We start from the raw sequence: 23,715 nt of genomic DNA, 5'->3' as shown, positions 1-23,715 counted from the left end.
CAGAATGAAGAAAAGGCATCGAAAGGAATCTTTCACATAAAAATAAGGGTTTAAGGAGACACAAGTTTGTAGAATACTATTGAAGCTGAATACTTTAAGCGCCAATGTCTCAAAAGTAAAAACATCTAACTTAAGTCGTTTTGCTTTACAACCACAGAAAAAGTACCGAGTTTCCCCTTCCAGAGTGGTCTGGAGTTCTTGGCCAAAATTTCATTTTTCAAGTCCCATGTTTTCGCCAAGTCATATTTTATTTTGGACGACAATCATCAACCTCGTAATCCAATCGTATATTGATGTTATCAGCTGATTGTGTGATTGAAGATAACGGGTCAAAGTCAGGGTTTTTGGACTCGTGTTTATCTACCCCAGAAATGTTCCGCAAAGTGGTTCTGAGCTGCTAGGAACAAGTTCGAAGAGAAAGTGTTTTGATTACTTAGCCTGTAGATATATGTTACACTCTGATGGCTTCTATACAAACATATTTTGATAACTTAGTTATAATCTAAATAGGTTTCGTAATTTATGCACAAACAATGCTTTTATAGTTCTCCAATATTTCTCCTCTATAAGATCGTTGCTCTTTTTACTGTCTCTATTTTCTTAGAACTTAATAGTCTCATTTCCTTTCACTTCTAGCTCCGACAAGACAAATAGGCATCATTGACACGCGAATTAACCTTAGCCAGTTTCCGTACTTTATTAGCTGCTTGATAGACAGTGGGATAATTGGCCAGAGAAGCTGAGAAGGCAAAATTATGTTAAGATTTTATCAAGCTTCAGACTTCCATAACTTTGCTAAAATTCGTCTAAAATTGATAACGAAGAATCCTATATTTCGACCTTTTACGTCAATTTTGCGTCGATAATTATAAAGATCTTCAGATTTTTCAGTACAGCAATTTCACAGTTGCATGTGCAAAAATATAAATCACTAGGTAAACCCACATGTCACGAATTGCCAGCTTGCGTTTTTTAAACTACGTAACATACAGATATCTCTCGCGAACCGATAGATCTCGTCTAGATACACGTGCAAGATAACATATCTCGATCTTCAAAAACAGGTGCCATATCAGGTTTCCCCTGGCCACAGATTTTCGAGACGAACTTCCATCGAGCTTTTCGAAACGAACTTTCGCCGAGCTTTTCGAGGCGAACACCCCACCACGCGTCGTCGCTGACGCGCCAGTTTATCCTAGCTGATCGATACAGCCATACCTCTCGTTTATTTACGCTCTTTGCTACTTTCCGGTCAGAAGTCGGACGAGCAGTCTCGAACCGACCGAAGCGTTTGTCTCGATTTCGTTCGAGCCGCCGATTGACAAGCTGTAGAGGAGGAAGGGGAGGGAGGGGACACATCGACGCAGCGACCCGGACAGCATTACGAGCAAACAAATCGAGAGCGAGTCAATTACGCCAGAGGGGGGGAGCGCGATCGCTCGCGAGCCCGCGTAGCGAGCAATTCCCGCGGGCGTTTCGAGAGACCTCGGGTCTCGTGGCGCGTGGAAATCGAATCGGTCGATTACAGAGGGAAAATGCAGTAGCTTTGCCCCGTGAAATTCGCTCGACAGGGGAATTTCGTTCCGCTTTGTCGCGCGACGACAGCCCCCCTCCCGCTCGTTCGAATTATTATTCAAACGACGACGGATCGGCGATCAAAGTTATGCAAACTGGCGAAACAACGCGTCGCGTATCCGCTGAAAGGGAGGGGGAGGCAGAAAGAAACGCGGGAAATGTAAATCAGGGAGGAGGGGTGTAGCAGCGATTGCACGGGCGGTTATTTCGATTAATGTGGGGACGGGGGATGGCGAGGGTCGCGTGTAGCGCGACGAGCGGATCGTTCGATAATTAATTAACCGCTGCGTCGACGTAGGGGAAAGAAACCCCAGCGAGACTCGCGGCGAAAGGCAGCGCTGGGGATTATGTTAATTGTTGCATAAATATGGGGCGATTTAATCTTACTTGATAAACCAGAGATGCGGAAGTTGCAGATGCGAATTGGAGATGAAGACCTCGGGGAAGGAACTTAATAATAACTTTCTTTCATTTTATGGGAGAGTGATTTTAAAGTTTGAAGCGGGAGGCTACGGGATAAGAAAAACGAGGTGGAATATTCTTTAATAAGATTAGGGAAAACTGTTGGATAGCGTTGTGTTTTTTGTTGACTTGTCGAATTGTTTTTGGGGTTTGCATGGACCTGCCAAATTATTTCTTTTTAAAGTTATGAAAATTGTGTTAGGTCTTGGAATTTGTCGAGATTTTTATGATATAGAAAATAGAAAATCAGCAAATATGCATATACCAAGTTTTTACTCTGTGATATTCAAATACATGTATGTTTGGTTATAGTTACGATTTCTGTTGCTTTTTCAGCGAGAACGATTTCTAATTTTCTAATACTCAAGTATCCAAATATTCAAATATTCAAATATTCAAATATTCAAATATTCGAATATTCAAATATTCAAATATTCGAATATTCAAATATTCAAATATTCAAATATTCGAAAAAATCAAATACTCGAAAATTCAAATATTCGAAAATTCAAAAATTCGAAAATTCAAATATTCAAACGTATAGATTTTAAAATATTCAAATTCAAATATTGAAATTTTCAAATATATTATGCTAAAATATTCAAACACTTCAATGTTCAAATTGTCAAATATTATATCATTGTAATTATAACCAATAACAGTAACTCTGGATGAGAAACAATCAAGATTCTACTGTACCAAATCCAAGAGAGTGAACCCCATTTATACAGAGATAATACATTTCCAATCTGTTAAGCAACCTCAAGTTTCCACAAATATTCACAATTTTAAATTAGTACAAATTTAGATAGATAATAGAAGAAAAAGAAAATTTCTATCAAAACGTGATTTCCCTCAAATAATTTGCTGAAGGGACTCCGTTCTAAATTTCCTTAAGCATCCCTATTAAATTATTACTAATCCTCTGTAAAACCTCTTATATTCAAATCCTCCACTCCCAAAATATTCGTTCTCTAAAACCTTTCATTAGAACAGGATTACCAATGCTCTCAAACAGCGTAACTATAATCGAGCTCTGCAACTAATTGGGGACTTATCCCAGTTTCTATTATTCTTCTAATTCGCCACGGGACGAGAGAATACACGTCAGCGTACGACTTCGGGCGAATTCGTGAATGGGAACGGATATCGCGACGTCTCGAGACGTACGCGAGATTAATTGGCTCCGTCCCGTTGGCAGCGCGATGAATGGTCGGCACGTCGCAGCAATTAGCCACGCCACGACGCGACCAGTTCCTGCGATAGAACTTCGATTTCGATTCGCTTCCTTGCTCCGTGCCAATTAGTTGCTCGCTTCCTCGGCTCTGTTCTTTCGGCTGATTCGTTGCTGCGAACCATATGATTCATTCCTCCAAAGTTCGTCTTTGGCATATCTTTCCCTGCATTGAACTTGGGCGGCGACGAGTCTTATTGTTGAGAATCTTTGAATTCGAGCTCAGTACTATTCACTTCAAAATTACTGAATTCAAGAAATAAAGATTTAGTGCTCACTGATTCACTCACCAGTCCATTATATGAATAAATAAATTTAGCGCCTGTTAGGTTTCCATCAAGAAAGAAAGCTCGAATTAAAAATCTTGCTTACGAACTATTGCGGTCTATGGAAAGAAGTCGAACATAAAATTCATTATATCTCATAAACGAGGACAGACAAGACAGACACATCGATCAGACAAGACATTATATGACTTTTTCCAGTGTTTCTAGGCATAGAATCAATTATCGAACTGTATCCCACATGTTATGAAAGTCCCTCTATTTTTGACTTGTTTTTTCATGTAGAATCACTTCTTTTCCCCTTGTACCATTAGTTTTGGAGCAACCTGTATATTTATATAGACTGGTTCGTAGTAATCCCAAAAATACTGAGGATAACTCCAAGTGTTCATCACTCTCCGAAAATCGAGCGTTCTTGAAGAGAACGCTATCTTTACGTCAACCTGGAGGAGGATCTTGGATCAGAAATCTGGAAATACTCACAGCGTCCAAGCGGATGTGCGATGGAGGTCGAGGGTGTACGCAAGGGTGAGCTAACGACGAAGACGATGGCGGATGTGGAGGAGAGACCCTTCCTTCGATCCTGCGAGGGGCAGATCCGCTTTTCCGATCTTCCCTCTACATTCCCAGTCCACGGATCATCGCGCGGCTGCAATGGCAAGAGAACGTTCAGAGGAAACCTTGGCCAATGGGGTAAGATAAGAAGAAAATATAGAGATAGAATTTTCTTAGTTATTTCTCACTCACAAATTACTTTTAATAATATTTAACCCCTCGAGGGTTATATTTCATCAGTGGTCATCTGAGAGTACATTATTAGTAAATTAATAAGAGAGGGACTTATTTGTAAAAGAGGGATAACGCTTTTTTAAATAAATATTAAATCACGGTTTTTATTTAAACGTTTACCGAGAGTTGGTACTTGAATATTATTAGAATAGATGTGTAAGTGGTTCTACTTAAGTGGACCATCCTGTATACGACATATATATGAAAAACATGATTTTGGTCATGACATATATGTGAAAGCCTGAGTTTGATTAATAATCATTTTGAAATACAACAAGCCACTCAGAAAGAATTTATTTTATTTATTTTTATTGCCTCGTGGAGGACCCTCCAATGTAGAAAGCTAAAATGCAAAAGCACATTTATAATCATAAGTCCAGGCGTGAGAACATGGAAAAGGCAACGTGAAGATAGCAGGTGGGATAAAAAAGGAGACATTTATTTCTTTATTATCGTTTTAATAAATTCCTAATCCCAGAAAAGGAAGCCATCGACCTTACACCGACGCAATTTTGCACGCCTTCATAAACAACTCAACAAATACCTCATAAAATTAAATAAGGAAGAAGCTGTGAGCCCCAACTTTAATAAGACAGCACGAGTTCAATAGGTCAAAAGCGTGACGCAACGCGACATCCAATCTTCTCTGCCTCGGTGACGACCATTCAATTCGAGACTCCTCGAGTTGCGATTCGATCGTTTCCGGGACAGAATCGCGGAGATACTCGGCCGCGAATTCGATAAGAATGAGATGAAACGAGGAATTGAATCAGGAGCTGTAATCGGAACGCACACAGGAAGAGCCGAGGAGGCGAACGTCGCGGTGGGTTCCCCCATCCTTTTCGACAAAGGCTTTTCAGGAAACAAAACCTTTCTATCTGTGTCGCGTTCCAGCCATTAGGAGAACTCATCCTAGGGAAGCCACTCGTTCGCGACGAATCTCTTCCTCGTGATTTTTCCTAGATGTGCATCTTCGTGCACAACAGCCGCGATTCTCTAAGAAATTGAGAGTCTGCTCTCATTTCGCCTGCATCTCGGGTATCGAAACTAAACGGGAACAAAACCTTCGCGGATGCGACTGGCAATCATTCTCTGGCAAAGAACCCTTTGAAAGAGCCACCCATTGTATTATACGATGGAAGATGCACCGTGAGAAATATTCGGATGCTTCAAATATGCATCTTCGCGTTATGAAGCGTCCAAGAGGAAGGAACACTAATGAGTCGAAAAATCGACATCTTGATTCTTATACTAATTTGAAGGTATACGTTTCTGAGGATGTGTCTTTGAAATATTGAGCCGAAATTCGAGTGAATAATGGTTTTATGATGGTTTTTGTTCCATTGCGCGCTAGACTCGAAAAGTTAACATAGAAGAATTTAGTGTCCTCATGCAGGGTGCCCTAGAACTGGAGGTTCAAGCAGAAACATGGTGATTCTACATCTGCATAAAAAAATAAGTCGAAAATATATAGGGCGAGTTATTTAACTCTTTCACCTAAATTTTAAAATTTGGTGTAAAGAGGAGTATATAGTGAAATAATTAATTTTTTGCTATTTCACTTCTTTATTAAAATGTGGAAATCACCTTGAGTTTTTTAACTATAATATGCACCATTTGATTATGCCATTCGAATGTCTAATCGATAGAGAATAAAAAATTATTAAGGTACATGGGGCCAAAAATGAATATGTATGTAATATAAATTTGTATTATGTATTATATGTAACTTTATATTTCAGATATATTTGAGAACCGAATGAATTCTCTTTTTATGCTAACACGAGAAACATAGTTTTAGTAAAGGAAACAGGTTGTGGATTTTTAATTGCTTTTCAGAAGTCTCGATTTGCATACAAATTGTGTTTTGTGCAGCTTTTGGTACGACTGTAAACACATTGCGAATAGTACATACGTGTTAAAATGGATCGTGCCATTATTGAATAAACAGCAATATATTTAGTTATTTGTCCGTTCAATAATGAATTCAGACTCTATTTGAACGTCGTAATTGGCTTGGAAATCAAAACTGAACCCGCAATATACAACTGTTGAATGCCCAGATTTGAGAAGTATTGATCAATGGATAATTAAGGGTATACACAACCGTGCATAAGTACTTGTGCACTTCCATATTATTGGAAATGTATAAAATACACTTCAAATAAAATTCTCTAACATGGTCTTGGAGGCAGACCTTATCTCAGATGATTAGAAAGTTTATAAATAGTGATTTAAAAGTTTCAAATTTCATATTTTTAAAAACTGTAAAGTTTAAAATTTGTATAGTTTTGAATATTTAAAATTTAAAAGTTTTTTCATTTTCAAATTTCATACATTCAGAAATTACAGTTTTACATTTTCATATCTTCAAACATTTCAAATGTTTCTATTTTCAATTTTCATATTCTGAAAAATTTCAAATTTCCATATTGTAAAATTTTTTTAATTTTAAACATTTGATGTCCTTTTACGTAATTTTTCCCATTTCATGGTTACAATTCCTGAAACTCTGTGCCTGATCTCTGAGCAACTCCTTCATATGAGAAGCATTAAAATTTCGTCGTCCAATCACAAACACTCGTGCCTTATTTAACTAGTCCTAAACCTCAGCTCCATAAATGAAATCTAACCACACATGTTGCTCAATCTACAGATCCAGATACTACAGTCTACGAGGTATCCTAAGGTACCACTCAAAACCGAACAACAGGATCCTCGTTGCATTCGATTATTCGCTCCTCGATCGATCAGACATCCTCGAGTGTCCTCGTGAAGTCTGGCGAAATTTTCATTTCCGTCGAGGCTGGGATCTCACGAAGGACTGAGGACGTGCTCAAGAGAAGGAACGACCTCGTAAAATGTGGAAACGCAGAATTCGGCCCGCCCTTAATGAAACCATACATCTGGTTCTTAAGTCGTTCGAGGACACCACCCTCCCCGTTTCAGCCACCCCTCGCGTCGGTCCATCGACCAGAGGTTTTCTCCGTAAATTCTGCAGTCGGTCGACTTACAGCCAGGCAAATAGACTCGGGTACACACACGTACGGTCGACGGAGTAATCCAGGAATTTCTAATAAGCGTACGCCCCACTTTCGGAATTCATTTCGCCCTCGCCCCGCCTCGCTCGCGCGAATAATGAATTTGGATCGCCCTGCCAGGAAATATTCGATCGTGTTTCCGTCTTCCCACGGAATCGAGGTATACACAGTATGGGTAATTGTTTGGTCGCTTCCGTGTTGTATTGGATCGCCGAAAACGCGAAGACGAGCGAAATTAAATCGTTAGGATAGCTGGCTGAATTTTTGCTGAACGATGTGCCCTCGTTATTCCGAGGGATGGAGGGGAGTATTTGATATGGGGGAAAAGAATGAAAGGAGAGTTTACAGTTTCTTGGTGCTCGCGTCTGGAAAATGTGGGATCATTAAACATTGGTTTCGTTTTAGGGAATGGAGGGTGAAACGTCAAATTTGGAAGAAATGGTTTAATATATGAATAATGGAACGTTAAAGTATACTCGTATTTAAATATTCAAAATTTTAGGTATTAAAATTGTAGATATAATTATTTTTACATATTTCCATATTTAGTTTTAAATATTGCAAACCTCATAGAACTTACGAATTTTTAATACGAAATTATATTACTTTCGATAAAAATGAATTATTAATTACAATTTTGAAACTGTATTTGAGTCTTCAGAGTTATTAGTTCTTGTAAGAACATCTAAAGTTCGCCTGAAATATGTCTGACTTGACTTATTCTACTGCTGGCGCAGGTCAGACACAGCGACGTCAGTAGAACAAGTCAAGTCGGACATATTTCATATGCATTTTAGATATGTCTACATTCTATAACTTGGATAATTCTTCGAATTTTTTTAGGGATGTTATCTTAAACCACTCATAAAATGTCAATCTAAGGTAATAAATAAGAAAAAAAAATTGATCCTTTTAATCCATTAAATTTTCACATTAAATTCTCAAACCCTCCGTTCCTTCAAAAATTAAACACTTTTTAAATCCTTCAAATTTTCAAATATTTAATTAACAAATTTTCAAAGCCTTTTTATGTACTTTTTCCAATTTTCTGAGTTCCAATTCCTGGAAATTCGCATAGGTTTAAGTTTAGAGACGTATTTCATGACACAAAAATCGTCCATGGCATAATTCGAATACTTTCAAAGGAGGAATATCATGAAAGAACAATCTCAGATTTTTGTATCATCAGAAAACAGGAGATACATTTAGGTGTCCAAGCTGAAGCAGGACAACATAGAACAACAATCCTGTCCTCTGGCCCTCGAATATCCCCCTTCACAGTGGCCACAAAATATCATGGAAGAACAACCTTCTCTGTAGAATAATTCTTTTTAGATTCTCAGATTTTCGTATCATCAAAAACAAGAGATACATTTAGGTGTCCTGTTTCAGCTTCCTGCTTCCTACATAGAATAACAGTCCTGTCCTCTGGCCCTCGAATATTCCCCTTCACAGTGGCCACAAAATATCATCGAAGAACAACCTTCTCTGTAGAATAATTCTTTTTAGCTTCTCAGATTTTCGTATCATCAGAAGCAGGAGATACATTTAGGTGTCTAAGCTGAAGCAGAACCTAACCCAGACCCTATATAGAACAACAGTCCTGTCCTCTGGCCCTCGAAAATCCCCCATCACAGTAGCCACAAAATTCAAAACCTTTTCCCTGACCCATCACCGTACCTCCCACGTAACAAGCCATTTATCCGTATTCATGCCGAACGTGGGTTCCCAAGATGAACTGCGGCGTAACGCGAGTCACCCTTCCGCTACAGAAGCACGCATTAATATTAATCGGCTCTTTGAGATCGTTTGATCCGATCGTCAACGCGGACCCCTCTTCCACGAGGGAGCGGCTCGCGCAAGGTATCGAGATAAAAGCGAAAGAAGTCGAGGCGAGGGTGGACGAAGGGCCAAGAGGCAGAGAAGCAGGATTCCTCTCGGAATTATCGACTCTGCGCGCCCAATTTGCCTCCCCCGTGCAATCTGCTTGCTGTTTGTCCGCGGGCACAATGATCCTCAGGAATTTCTGACCGTCCATTCTACCCCAGCCGTCTTGCGTCCCCCTTCGTCGACGTTCCTGGGCGAGTTAACACTGTTAACCCTGGAAACAATGCTCGTTGCCAGGCTCCCGACGTTTCCGCGTGTTTTCCAGCCGTCGACGATCCCCCTCGACCGTGGAACGAGTTTCGAGCGGACACAAAACCGTCGATGCTGCCTCGCTGCGGCTGCGTTGAAAGACTGACGGAAGAGGGACGCGTGTCCGTGCAAATGGTCACCGAGAATGATTTCCCTGGGGTGGAAAGCCAAAGAGATCCATTTTCCAGCTGCCAGTGGAAAGTTTCTTTCGCGGGTCTTTTCGAGGCGAGACGGTATGTGGCACACTGCTTCGATGTACACTCGTTGCTGTGTGTGCTTTTGCAGTGGCTCATAAACTTGCACTGTGGCGGAATAATTAGAGGAGCTTTCGAATATCGGAGGACTGGATGTGGAATTCTTGGGGATGAATCTTGGCGATGTAATTTTGATAAGAGAGTTCGTGAAATGGGAAGTAGAAGTTATTGTATTTTGAAAGTGGGGAATGTGATTTTTGTGTGGAAATGTTATTACTTTTGGGGAACACTGTACTATAATGAAGTCTTTGGTTATATTGTAATTTATGTTTTTTTTTTGCGTGAGTGATTTCTAATTTTTAAATTTTCGTACACCCTGTCATTTATATCTCTTTCTACACCTTAAGAGGGATCTCAAAGGCAGTGAGGTTCTGGATCAAGGATCAGCCACTGATATACCACAGTGACATAATGAAAAAACTTGTCACTCGTTGAGAGAACTAAGTATCCCTAAATCAGAATTATGTTGAAAAATAAACGTACCATCTTGAAGCTAAAGATGGGTCTACACTTCATGTAATATAACAAAGATATACAAGTTTTTAGAAAATAGAAGTGAGACATATATGTAACATCTTTCTTTTTTATAACAAAGACATAACTTTTTAGAAAATAGAAAAGAGACACAAGTATGACATCTCCCTTTTTTATTTTCTAAAATATTACATATCTTTGTTATATAACATGTAGTGTAGACCCAGCTTAAGAAAATTGTACCTTCATTCTTATTTTGATTTTCTTCAATATCCCTTTTCGTTCTCAAGGTATACGCAAGTGTAAATTACTTTTCAGTTTCAGCCAATCCTCGTACTATCTCACATATTTTCGCGTGGAATGATAATCGACTACGTAATACCGATAAAAATCAGGAGAACATTGGGAAAATTATGTTCCTTATCGCGCGGAATGTTATCATAGATAAGCTATTTTTAAACGACTCGAGGTCAACAGTTTCTTTCCATCGATCGGCTGTCTTATTGATCAACAGGCCGCAAACTCATCGTCGTCGATTTTTCTCGGAGATAGCGAAAGGTGAGCCGGATCTTGAGTAACGATGGCAACTAAAACGTTTCGAATCGCTTCGAATCTGTATATATGGAGAAGAATTCGAAAGTTTTGATAGTTTTAGAATTTTTTGGAGACACAATAGGCTGTAAGAAATGGGTAATAATTCAATAGCTTAGAAGCATTTCCAGCATATATCTTTGTCCAAACAGTAGCATTATCATAATGTATTAAACAGAGTTTCGAAAGTTTGAGTAGATTTCACTGACCTTTGGACATATTATACACTTTACAAATGTTAAACAACTTTTTCTTATAGATACAGGGTGTTCCTTTTATCTTGCACATCCTAATATTTTCGTTACTTTTGCTGATACAAAAGAAGTGTGTCAGGTCAAACTGTTTTGGTTCAAAACTAAGAATATTCTGATCCATGATTTTTCTCAAGGTCATTTTTTCCGAGTTTTGAAGGTCATCGCCATCTTTTGCACATCCAAACGAATTCAACGACCTATGACATTATGACCCTTAAACGATCTTAAATGAACATATACATAACCTATACTACATTTTATTTTTCATTCTTTTTAGGGTGGCTTTGATATTTGCTATTACCGTAATTTCTCTACTTCTGTAATTCTTTTAAATGAATATATACATAACCTATACTACATTTTATTTTTCATTCTTTTTAGGGTAGCTTTGATATTTGCTATTACCGTAATTTCTCTACTTCTGTAATTCTCTTAAATGAACATATACATAACCTATACTACATTTTATTTTTCATTCTTTTTAGGGTAGCTTTGATATTTGCTATTACCATAATTTCTCTACTTTCATAACAAACAGTATTTCCCATTTATAAATCACAAGAAATAAATAAAACGCTCGAAGTGATTCGAGTCTTCGTAGTCTCGAACAGCACCGACTCGCTTCGAAGCTGAGATCCGTACTTCCACCCCTAATCGTGAGTCCTTGTTGCGTCAGTCTATTTTCCTTCCGTTCTGTCGGACAACGATACCGAGGGCAGAGGGGCACGGTAGAACAGAGGCGAACAATGGCTGCTTCCACTTGCGCCTGGTCTCATCGTTCCACAGGGATCGAGGCATCCCCCTCGATTCGTGTCGCGATCTCAATCCAGCCATTCCCCGCGTTCGATACCTCCGAGTGGAAGCTTTTCGTCGGCCGAACAATGCGCGCGGGGGCAACGTTTAAGCGCGAAAGGGCGCGAATCCGCGGCGTCGGGGGGCCGTCACAAAAGCGAGCAGCTAGGAGGAACGCGACGAATTCGCGGTCCATCGATTGCCAGGCGAAAAACAATGCCAGCGGGCCGAGCGAGCGGGCAGCTCCTAAATAAAACCCGTAATGGGAATCATTGTTTCTGCCTCGCCGACAGAACGTCGGTTATTGTTCCGACCCGTTCATCGTCGAAAAAACGTTTAAACGAAACTGTTCCTCGTTCGACGTACCTCTACGCGCGACCGAATAAATTTCCCCGCTCGGACGTCTGCCTCCCAAAGCGTTTTTCGATGCGTTCCACCGCGGTTTACTGAATCGGAACTACGGATTCGCATTTTTCGTTACTCTTCGAACGCATCCCTCGAAACGATTCGTTTATTTGCGAGGAAGGATTTGATATACAGAAGTAAACGTCCTGATAAGTTTAACCCTCGAACAGAGAACTGTTTTATGTTTACTATAGGAATATTATTGAAAGGTGGTATAATTATTAATAAGGTGGTATTAATAAGGTGGTATAATACTTAGCATGTCAAGATGAGGGTAAAAATGAAATATAGATTAGGTTGGAAAATCTAGAAATTGTGTGAGTATTTTCTAGGGGTGGTTTTTAAGCTTCTGTTTAGCCTGTCGAATTAAAGGGATCCGTACCAGAGATCTGTTAAAAGAATTGTTGAACTCTGTGACCTATTTTTTTTTCCAGTAATTTGCTGCCGCCAGCTTCAATGAAGTTGCGAATGAGTATTCCACTAATTGTGGTAATTAAATTAATTATACGGGTTTTTAGAATCTTTTGGGAGAAAATTATACGAAGCTTAATGAATCGTTTCGAAGTGGTACTTTTAGATATACACACTGGGACTTTTGTTTTTCAGATTTAGGCGGTTTTTCTAGATTCGTTCATTTAGTGTGTTCATTAATTTCTTAGAATTCTCCACGAAAATTGTATTAAACTAGTTTCCTCAGGTCTTAAGGAAAGGAGTTAGAGTAGAGAAAAGGTACAATTTTTAGCAGAACCACTTTTCTAAGAAGGGACAATAATACATTGTTCCAGATTTAGTTCCAATTTTCAAGCACGTAAAATATACTCATCCTCTTAACGTCCTAGATAGTATACAGAGGGAGACGTCACACAAAGGAGACAGAAGACTGATATCATTATTAATTATCTTGAACATGAACCAAAGGTCGTTTCTACGTTACTGTATAGATAAACAGTAGACAATATAAGTGACAAAAGGATTATTAACTTCAACAAATAATTAAGAAACTCACTCCTTAACGTGGTACAATAGGAATCTAACCCCAAATTATGAAATGACTAGTTCTTCCATTTTCCAAATAGATAAGGGACTGAAATTCGGTATAGTTATCTACTGTACAGTACTAAAAAAAAACTAATTTGGTAAAAAACAGGAGGGGCCAGAGACACGATGTAAGCAAGTATTCATTACTATCTATTCTATATAATTTCTCAAAAAAGCGACTAAAAAGTAAGTTAACAAAATTGTGCATTTTAAACTTCACCGCAGCGAAGCATGATTAATTTTCTCGTTTCTCATAAACACGTGAAAATTAATAAACACAGTCCAGTCACAACTTACAAGAAAGCCTGATAAAAAACTGAACTACTACGCCCAGTCCTATTAAACAAAAATTAAGTACAGATACTTACTGTATAACACTAAAAAAAAAAAAAAATACGTTGGTAAAGGGCAGGAGGGGCCACAGACACGATGTAAACAAGTACTGCATAATTTTTTAAAACAGTGACTAGAAAAGAAGTTAAAAAAATTGTGCATTTGAAACTTCACCGCAGCGAAGCATGACTCATTTTCTCGTTCCTCATAAACACGTGAAAATCCACAGTCCAGTCATAACTTACAAGAAACCCTGATAAAAAACTGTACTACGTCCAGCCCTGCTAAACAGGGCCATTCGTTAAGGAGCAACAAGATATCACCTCGTCATAAATTGTCAGCGGAGACGCCTCGAAACCGAACGCAATCGCGTCGGACCTCACGCACAGCTGGGAAGTCCGCGTAATTAAGACAAGGTGTCGCGTAACGTGTGCTCGAAATACGACGAGATACGAACGCTGCAGGGGGTTGAATTTTTCCCGCTGAGCCCTCACGAGAAAGTCGAACTCGTAAGGCGAGCCCCTCGTCTCTAATTAGTTGGCCGCTTTCCGTACTTCGGACGAAAGCGTGCTCGAAGAATTCGACGACCTCGGCTCGTCCCGGCCGAGTTTCTCCCTCGACGCGGCGGATTCGGCCGCTCGAAGCCTCGCGAGAGAAGATGGAAGGGGGGAGATAGAGAGAGGGCTCGCGAAACTCCCCGAGGCTCGAAGCCTCTGCAATTCGACGCCGGATTCGGGGTCTAATAACGGCGAGTCGGGGGTTGTTGCGCATCGCTGGACCATCGCGAGACACCCCCTGGCGCATACGACGCCACGTCCCGGGAACTTTTGTTGCGGAACTCTGCGGGACGAAAGTCGTAAAGGCGTTTATGCACGCGCCTACTTCGACCCACCACGCATCGACCCACATTTCAGCTACCCAGGAGGGGAACTGATCGACTACGCTTCTTTTTACTGTTCCCACTGTTCAGGCTTTTGGGAGCGAGACGTGTCCTCTTGAAAAGGTCTTTTCGACGTTTCCAGAGCGTTGCTAGCTTCTGTACTTGATGGTGTTCGACTATTTACAGGAGAGCAAGTAGATACGAATGAATGGATCTTTCATTCTTGTTTAATTCATTAATGTTCTTTTTAACCAAATATTCGTTGTGGTATATATATTGGGAGCGAGTCGTGTCTTTCTGAAAACGTTTTTGGGGACGTTTCGAGAGCATTGCTAGCTTTGGGTCGAATGACGTGTTGATACTGATGTGTACCTAGTGGTGTTCGACTGTTTACAGGAGAGCAAGTAGATACGAATGAATGGATCTTTCATTCTTGTTTAATTCATTAATGTTCTTTTTAACCAAATATTCGTTGTGGTATATATATTGGGAGCGAGTCGTGTCTTTCTGAAAACGTTTTTGGGGACGTTTCGAGAGCATTGCTAGCTTTGGGTCGAATGACGTGTTGATACTGATGTGTACCTAGTGGTGTTCGACTGTTTACAGGAGAGCAAGTAGATACGAATGAATGGATCTTTCATTCTTATTTAATTCATTAATGTTCTTTTTAACCAAATATTCGTTGTGGTATACATATTGGGAGCGAGTCGTGTCCTTTTGAAAACGTTTTTGGGACGTTTCGAGAGCGTTGCTAGCTTTGGGTCGAATGACATTGATTTGCACAATACTGTGAATACAATACTGCAAATAAATGTTACTGTTTCTGCTTTGCAGCACTGTGCACCAATCAGAGGTCCTTTCTGATCGGTTAGCTGTGCAGTTTTTTTCAAAAGGACATGGATTACCTCCGAAAGCTTCAATAGTGAAAACTGTACATCACTTGGTCGTAAAAAGCTCAAATTTTTGATTCATTTTTTATAAAATATTTAATTTTGCAGCAGAGGACGTAAATGGTTAAGTTTCTCAAACTCGAGAGACTTATCTGCATAATTGTATCTACATATCTATGGAACAGCGGAGTTATGCACGACTGCTGAATTTGTGTCTATAAGCCAAATCAAGATATAGGAAGTCACATTTTCGACAAACTTGAGTTTACGTCCTAGTTAAAGTGAATAAGATAGAATTTGTCTTAACAAGACTAACTGTTCATAACTTTGTAATCTCTACGAGATGGAATTTGTAGTCTTAATAAATGGAGATTGAATTAAAGAAACTTCTCCCTTAAGAAACGAGATCAAAACTTGGAACGTTAATACCTTGAAAATAGAAGTTTCTTTCCTTTACAATCACAGAAATGACGTTTCATATCGCTTACTTGTTGCAGCAGCAGCATGACTAAAAAATAATGATTTTTTGGAAAACGAAATAGTTCGACGTATAGTACAGTAATTTGTTTTTATAAGAGTAGAAAGAACAAACCTGGTTATTAAATAATTCACTATGTAATATCAGTCTTTTTCATATAATTAAAACTGAAATCTAGGATACATTATCTATCATATCGTCAGCTTATTCTAAGTACCTATTTCTTGTTTATGAAACTGATCAAGTTGACACCTCAGCAACTCATTTATCTCTCGACTTCTTTCTGACCTCTCTTAATCACCTGTGTTATTTATTATACTACAATTGTTCTTATCTTATCTTTTAACTACTCGCACAATATCGAGATTCGTATTTTACAATTAGCAAAGAGCTCGACTCGAAATGAAATCATACAGGCTGTTGTTTCAAAAATGGCAAACAATTGTTTACGATTTTGAGAAACGAGGAGAAGATTGAATAGACTGCAATAGTATAGAGACAGATGCATCTTCTCATACACTTTTCGTTGTATATCTTATCTTATAAAGAAATGTAACTTTCCAAGCTTTAATTAATACTTGTAAATCTGTACTTTTACAAGCATCTATAAAAGTATCTAATAACAGTCATCAAGAATGACACATCGATAACAATACTGATCTTCACAGCGATTCTATGTCCATTAATATAGTGTATCTCTATGTACATAGAAATAGAAGTAGCATAATTTAAGTTACTTTAATACGATTTGGAAGAAAATTCAATTTCCCACGCTAAAAGAGGTTTCTTTTATAAGCCTTCAACAAAAAGAAAACTGAGCAAACTGTGTTGTGAGCTGAAGAAACAGAAAAGAATAACAAAGATGTCCTTCGTAACGAAGATAACAAGTTAAGTGCCTTGGCAGAATTTTAGCTTCTCGATAAAGCTTCGAAAACTATTTCAGAAATTAGATAATCGTGTTTAACTATACAGAAATAACACTCTTACTAAATGCTCGATAATTTTAGCTTTCTATTTTTCCATCATATATCGTACTGTAATTTTAGATAACAGAGTGTGCTTATCCGCTTGAAGAAAATTTCGCTGGAGATAATTATCTCCAGCCACTGATGGCCCACGCGACACTTAACTCGTTAACAGATTATTTATTGAATGTATGTTTCAAGATAGTTGTATAAGGCAACATATTTAACATTTACTGAAATTTATTACTGATTTCGTAAATTTTTCCAGAACAGAGGTATATCTCAATATAAACTTCCTAGAACAAAATTTCGTATTTTATATCCTTTCATATTTTACAATCAATAAGTCTTCTTGTTAAATACTCTACATTCTTTCTAATAAAAAAAAAAGAATACTCTACATTATATTTCGTAACTATAACATCAACTTCGAGTATTTAAATTGTGTCTTGGATGGATCGAATTTGTAAGAGACTAGGTTCCCAAAATGACGTCACTGTAAGGTACTAAAAAGTGTAAAATATTTCACAATATATAAATAATCTAATCTAATTCCAATCACAAGATAAAAGAACTACTTCACTTACAACGTAACAAATAAATTCCTGTTACTCTAATGCAACGAAGAGAAAGCAATAAGATCCTCTGAAAGAACTTAATTGAAAAAAAAAATAGACAAGGGTTGCCCTGGCTCTAAGGTACAGAATTATAAAACGCAGTATATAACCTCCAAAAAGCCTCACACTTTCCCCTCGCCCCTCGCCACCCCGTGTATGTCGCAGCGCAATGCCGCGAGAAGAGGAGGAAGACCAAGGGGTGGGTTCGGGAGCCACTGGTGACCTAGAGATGTCGCTGGGTTAGCGTGTCCATAGGCCATCCATAACACCGATACCGGTGATACACGCTCGGTTTCGGCTTGTCATAGTCTGGCGTGCAGCCCTGCAGATACGCGGTGCCCTGGTGCATCTACATACGGACGTTTCACGTTCCACTTAAGCCTTCTTCTGCATCCTATGCCTGCACGCGAGCCTCGAGCCGCTTCCAATTGACAACGAGGCACGCTGTACACAACGGCATGCAATCGTGGAGCTAAAGCCTGAGCCCCTCCAACCAGCCAGGCGGCCGAGTCGCAGAGGTGAGTGGAAGCGCAGAAGAACACCGTTCTTTATCTTAAAAGAGGAAGCTCGAGAGGCTTCCAAAATTCATCCGTCCGTGTTCAACGGAAACTTTTATTAACCTCCTGCCTCCTCATACGCGCGCACGTTTCAGGGGTTTTCTTTTTTTCATCCCCTCGATTTACGTACGTGGAGTGCAGAGGATGTCGGGCACAAGACACGGAATATGAGGCTGTCAGCAAATCCTGAGCCCTTCACGCGGACACGATGTAATGAGAAAATCGACCGCGATAAACCTGGCGACAAACAATCGCGAAGATTCATTGTCAATCCCCTGGCTCGAGGATCGATCGCTGTTTCGTATTTCTTCCCCCATCCTCCGCGTCTCGGCTCCCCGCATTGGCTGACAGCCTCCTCAACCCCCTTCTTCGAAATTTTCATCCAGCCTGACAGCAGACGACGCACAGTGGAGCAAACGTACTGTGTATTGCGTCGCGGTCGCATTGGCGATAACGCTATATTTATGGCGATTTATCGTTATTATACGCACTTCTGATGCGTGTTATACGCGTCTCGTATAACTTGGCGCATTCTGAATAACATTTTATGGTAGCAGTTAATGATCAACCACAGCTGCTGCTGGCGATTATACAGGATGTCCCAGATTTTAACGGCCAATATTTGTCAGTGTGTTCTATGGGCACAAATAAGAAGAAAACATTACAGAAACATAGGTCGTTTAGAGCTTTATTCGAACTTTATAACAGGAACATGAAATGTAAAAGAAATAGTAATTTGTGGTTACTGAGATACAATGTGGGAATATACTAATAATATTTACGTTTAGTTTATCTTTACTTAAGCTAGAAAATATTATTATCAGAGGTTTATTAAACTGTTATGATATTTTTAGCCATTTTTCAGGATTGATTAACGTAGCATCTCAAAATGTCTACTCGATGAGGTCTAACAACTTACTGATAGTACTAACGAAACTTATGACTTCAGAGTTTAGAGTAAATATAGCTAGAGGAAGACAGACTAAATGTAAATATTGTTGTTGGTATATTTCTACATTGTATCTCAGTAACCACAAGTTACTATTTCATTCATATTTCATGTTCCTGTTATAGCCTAAATAAAGTTATAAACGATCTACGTTTATATAACATTTTCTTCTTATTTAGACCCACAGAATACTCTGACAAAGTTTGATCGTTAAAATTTGAGATACCTTATAGAAAGAATCTACACAATAGAAAGAAAATACCCTATCAACTAGAACTGGCTTTATGATCTATGTCAATTCAACATCTTATACTCCCCTCACTGAGTACTATAAGTCCTTAAAATCCTGAACCACATTTTAACACCCTGTACAATCTGTGTCTTTATACCCCATTCCAACAATAAAAAAATAAACTCAAACAAATAAACTACGTCTAATATTTGTCCTCTCCCCATGCATCCTCTAATTAAACAGCATCACCCAATTACACATCGTGTCACTTTCAACTGCTCTTAACCGCAACTAAGTGGTCCAAATACCTTCGTCCAACTTTCCCATATAAATACTCCGCTGCGCGACAGGGAGACGCGTTCCAAAGTCCCTGCTCATCGAGTTACCATCCCGACGAAACAGAGAATCCCCCAGCTCGAACATTCAGGAATAGATATCCAGCGTACGAGAATGTCAGGTCGTTGATTTATGCAGGAATGGGGCGGGCTAGAAAATGGGTGTTTCCGAAACGGTTTAAAATTCCATATCGGAGTGGCGTGGGGTATTTTTAGCCAGGCTGGCTTGAATTGCTCGCAGCCAGGCTAAAAATATCGCCGACAGTGTTTGCGAGGGGTGAACGAGGGAAGAAACAGTCGGTTGCGGTGGATTCATCTGGATCCGCGGCGATTATCGCGAAAGTGGAGCGACGTTGGGGGAAGAAACGTGCCAGTCGAGCGCCGAGCGTACCCCCCGTGTCACGTGTTCGAATAATCCGTGGACCTAGGTGAGGGGAGGGAGGGACGGTGAGGAGGTCGGGAGGGCAGAGCTGTCCGTTGTTTCCCTCACAATGACGCGGAAATTTTCGGTCGTTGCATGAATTTGGCAGGGACAATGTATCACGTTCGGGGCGGCCGACGGGTAATAGGTAGAGGCCAGGACCGCAACGTATCTGCAGTACAAGCCACATTCGTAGCAGGGCGTACGCGGGCGCACACACTCGCGGGTTGGCGCGCGCACAAAGGCACACGGACGGGACGGTCGAGGTGTGTGCACGTAAGGGCAGCAGAGAGAGCACGTGCAAATATACGCTCGCCAGGCCAGCGCGATTACCCCTTCGCGGAGCCTCCTCCTCGCTGCGAATCTGGCTTTATACAGCAGCCGAATTTCGAGGGGACTGGTCGAATATTACGGCGAAAGTGGGCTGGCCAGCTTTCTGACATTTTTGTAGGCAGTGGACGGCTCTTTGATGAGGGCTTTAAGCTTTGTTCGGATTAGTCATGTTACTTGAATTCGAGACACTTGTGTTGAAGCAGCTTGATGTGAAGCTTGTGTTCACGCAAATTAAGTTAGATGAATTCAAGTGGATCGAATTTTAAAGTAATTTGAATTCAGGCTGTGAGGTAAAAGTAATAAAAATGGCGTTGAAAGAGGTGGTGCGTCCTGATTATTTGGTTATGTATTTATGAAATAAGACGTACACCTTTGACAGCTTCCTTGACGTTCTCATGTTCGTTGATTTGCTTAAAATTTGCCATGTATGGTAAGTATAGACAATGGCATGCATCAATTAGTGTGTGTTTTAAGGCAAGGAAAAGTTGAAAAGTAACACATTCATATTGGTTAAATTGACCCAAGTCATTTGCATTTAAGCTATTTGAATTCAAGTAACTTGACTAATCTGAACAAGGCTTTAGGGTAAACAGGGCTGGATTAAGGGGGAAGACAGAGGGCTATAGTCCTTGGGTCTTATCCTCCAAGAAGCCTCATTTTCATTAAAATAAGTTTCTGTAAAAACTTGAGAAAAGAATTATTTTTGACTTGATAATGGTTTTCTTTAGAAGTCACATAATCTCACTATTTGTACTTTTTAAGATGCTAGTGAAACTGTCTTACCCTTACAGGGTTGGAAACTAGAACAGCATATTCTAAGGAGCACTTTCCATATATTCATTTCATTCTCACAGAGTATGCAGTGTTGCTCTTCATTTATGCTTAATATAATTTAGGTCTCGTTAAGCGCTTTTGTAGAAATAGAAATAGAAATAAAAACGTTATCGAAATATTGGTAATTCATTCAGACCAACATCTGATTAACACAATATGTCACTGGCAATTTGTTTCAAACACTTTAAATTACTGAAATCTGTATTTCCTTACTATTTATCACGTTCTATTATAAATAAGCTACTACTCAAAAATAAAAACCAATTAAATTCTATATTTATATGAGATACAAGATTATATGGAATATGAGAATGGAAAGACGGTACAAATCCAGTTTAACTGAATTTAGTGTCAAGATACATGATAATAAGCTACAAAAATGTGGTTTCACTCTAAAACCACTAGACCACAAAGGATTAAAACAAGTGAAATTATTTCGAAATCCAAATAAACGTTCCATTCTCCCAAAGAATAAGTAATCTCATGTAAACAGATCGCATTATTCCACAGCTTGCTTCCTAACAGATTAAAATTAAAATACAATCTCTGACGTTCCTGACCCAGGTTCGCAAACAAATTTCCAAAGGCGGCACTCCCGCGAATTCAGAGCGAACTGAATTCTTTCTGCACACTTTTCGTCGCTGCACAATGGCCTGGAAAGCGATATTTTGTGGCCAAAATACAAAACATGTTCATATCGATCTTTTTTAACTGAAATATGTTTTCTGTAATACAACCTGGTTATTTACAATATTTTTTTCAAAAGGATACACTAACTTACATAACGAAAACAAACAAGGAATGTTGACAAGCATCCAACGCGACACGCGGGAGTTAAAAATCACACAAACTTAAAAGTACCAAGAAACAGCACTTGAAACAAACGTAATTCTTCCCAACAATTTCAACTTTCATGTGAAACAAGTTCCAGCTTTAACATTTTTAAACATTTCTTTGCAAGCCTTTTCAAAGTTATAATTGTTATAAACTTTGGATCGTTCCTAAATCCATTGAAATTTATTAACAACACAAGTAGATAATTAAAATACACTTACCGATAAGCATCAAAGTATAACTCAAACCTGTCTTTTAATATTCTATATGAGTTACAAAAATAATTACTTTTATCTTCATTTCCATAATTTGGTCTTCAAGTTAGTATTTCTCATCATATAATAATGTAAAAGAATGAATGTATTTGGATTCTGGAACCCTAATAAGATGCCACCTTGAGGCAAGGAAAAAGTTTCCCAAATACAGAAGCTGAAAAATTGGTTTGCGGCCACAAAATCCCGCTTTCCAGACCACTGTGCGCTGGTGCAGCGTATTCGAGCTCGTCCGAGCCGAACCGAGCCGCGACGGGTGCAATAAAAAATGCGAGCCGAGGACGCCGAAGGATCAGGACGATACGGAGGCTCGGTGATCCTTGACCCGGTTACCGCGACCGTGCCAAATATTAACCTAACCTGGTAGCCAGGTCCGAAGCCTGTCTTTAGGAAGTCGTTAAAACGAAAGGTCTTCTCCTCTCCTTAAACCGCGACACCGTTTCGCGGCTCGTTACTGTCGCGACTCGAGCTACCTCTGGCATACATTAAAATAATAATGAGCCAGGGTGTCTCTGTCCGCAGCGACGGAGGAAAAGTCGTATCCAGTTTCGTTCGACGCCGTCTCCCTGAAACGGAGCAAGCTGGCGAAGGGTGGCGAGGGAAGAGGGAGGAGGACGCTGAGGAAGTCGCGAGGGGGGTTGAGGGTGAACGAATCTGCGGGACTTTTTCGAATGAGTTGCTCAGCAGAGCGATTCACTGGATCGAAGGTTCCAATAATTAGATGGCGTCCCATGAATTCGATACGATCGATCGCTGTTAATTCTGTGGCTGTTTGGCAAAACGACCTGGGGGCACGTGCCCACTTGAGAATAAAACTATCGCGAGTTGCTCTCGAGAGTGCTCTCAGATAGTGTATCCAGCCTGTAAGGTAATTCCCAGTTACTCTCAGCGCAGTGTCTGGTAGTGAATACATTAGCTGAGAGTACTCTCGAGAACAGCTCGCGACTGTTTTCTCTCAGGTGGACACGTACTTTAAGTCAGAGGTTTGTGTTTTCGAGATATTGGTGTTTAAAGTTTTCAGCCTCGATATCTTTCGGACCTGTGTCTTTTTGGACCCTTATTTTTAGATGAAGAAGTTGTTTTGAAGCCCTTTCTTCTTTTTAAAAATATAAATTCTATATCTTAGGTGTCAACTAAGGACTCGAACTTTTTGAAGATGTGACACAGGTCGTTTTACCTTACAATCATAGAATTATGGATAGAGATTTCGATATTTCGAGTAGAATAGCTCGACGAGATGCATTGGGCTCGCGATTGGTTTTCCTGAGAAGGAAGATATCTTTTCGGTGTTGACATATGTTGGACTCTTAAGAAAATGGAGTCGATGGATGAACGAGAATGCAAGCTTTGGCGACAGCCTCGAGCACATCGTCATGAGGCTGAAGCTGCATCCACTTCTTAATGCGATTTAATAGCGAGACTTTCCTCTTGTATGTCGCGAACACTTGTGATGTCT

At 39.7% G+C, this 23,715-nt stretch overlaps 1 protein-coding gene across 4 annotated transcripts in view; it reads right to left on the bottom strand.

The window, feature by feature from the left end:
• LOC143184568 (acetylcholinesterase) overlaps nt 1–23,715 on the bottom strand; it is a 68,976-nt gene that overhangs the window by 20,512 nt on the left and 24,749 nt on the right. For 3 of the 4 annotated variants that reach the window (XM_076386898.1, XM_076386895.1, XM_076386900.1), the window contains exon 2: nt 4,039–4,204. The exons of the other annotated variant lie outside the window; for it this stretch is intronic. The gene's annotated coding sequence lies outside the window, so the exon portion shown is untranslated. The remainder of the gene's footprint in view (nt 1–4,038; nt 4,205–23,715) is intronic. 4 annotated transcript variants of the gene reach the window in all.

Source organism: Calliopsis andreniformis, chromosome 10 (assembly GCF_051401765.1).
Source record: "Calliopsis andreniformis isolate RMS-2024a chromosome 10, iyCalAndr_principal, whole genome shotgun sequence".
Classification (NCBI taxonomy): domain Eukaryota; kingdom Metazoa; phylum Arthropoda; class Insecta; order Hymenoptera; family Andrenidae; genus Calliopsis; species Calliopsis andreniformis.
This window is presented reverse-complemented; position numbering and strand designations above follow the sequence as displayed.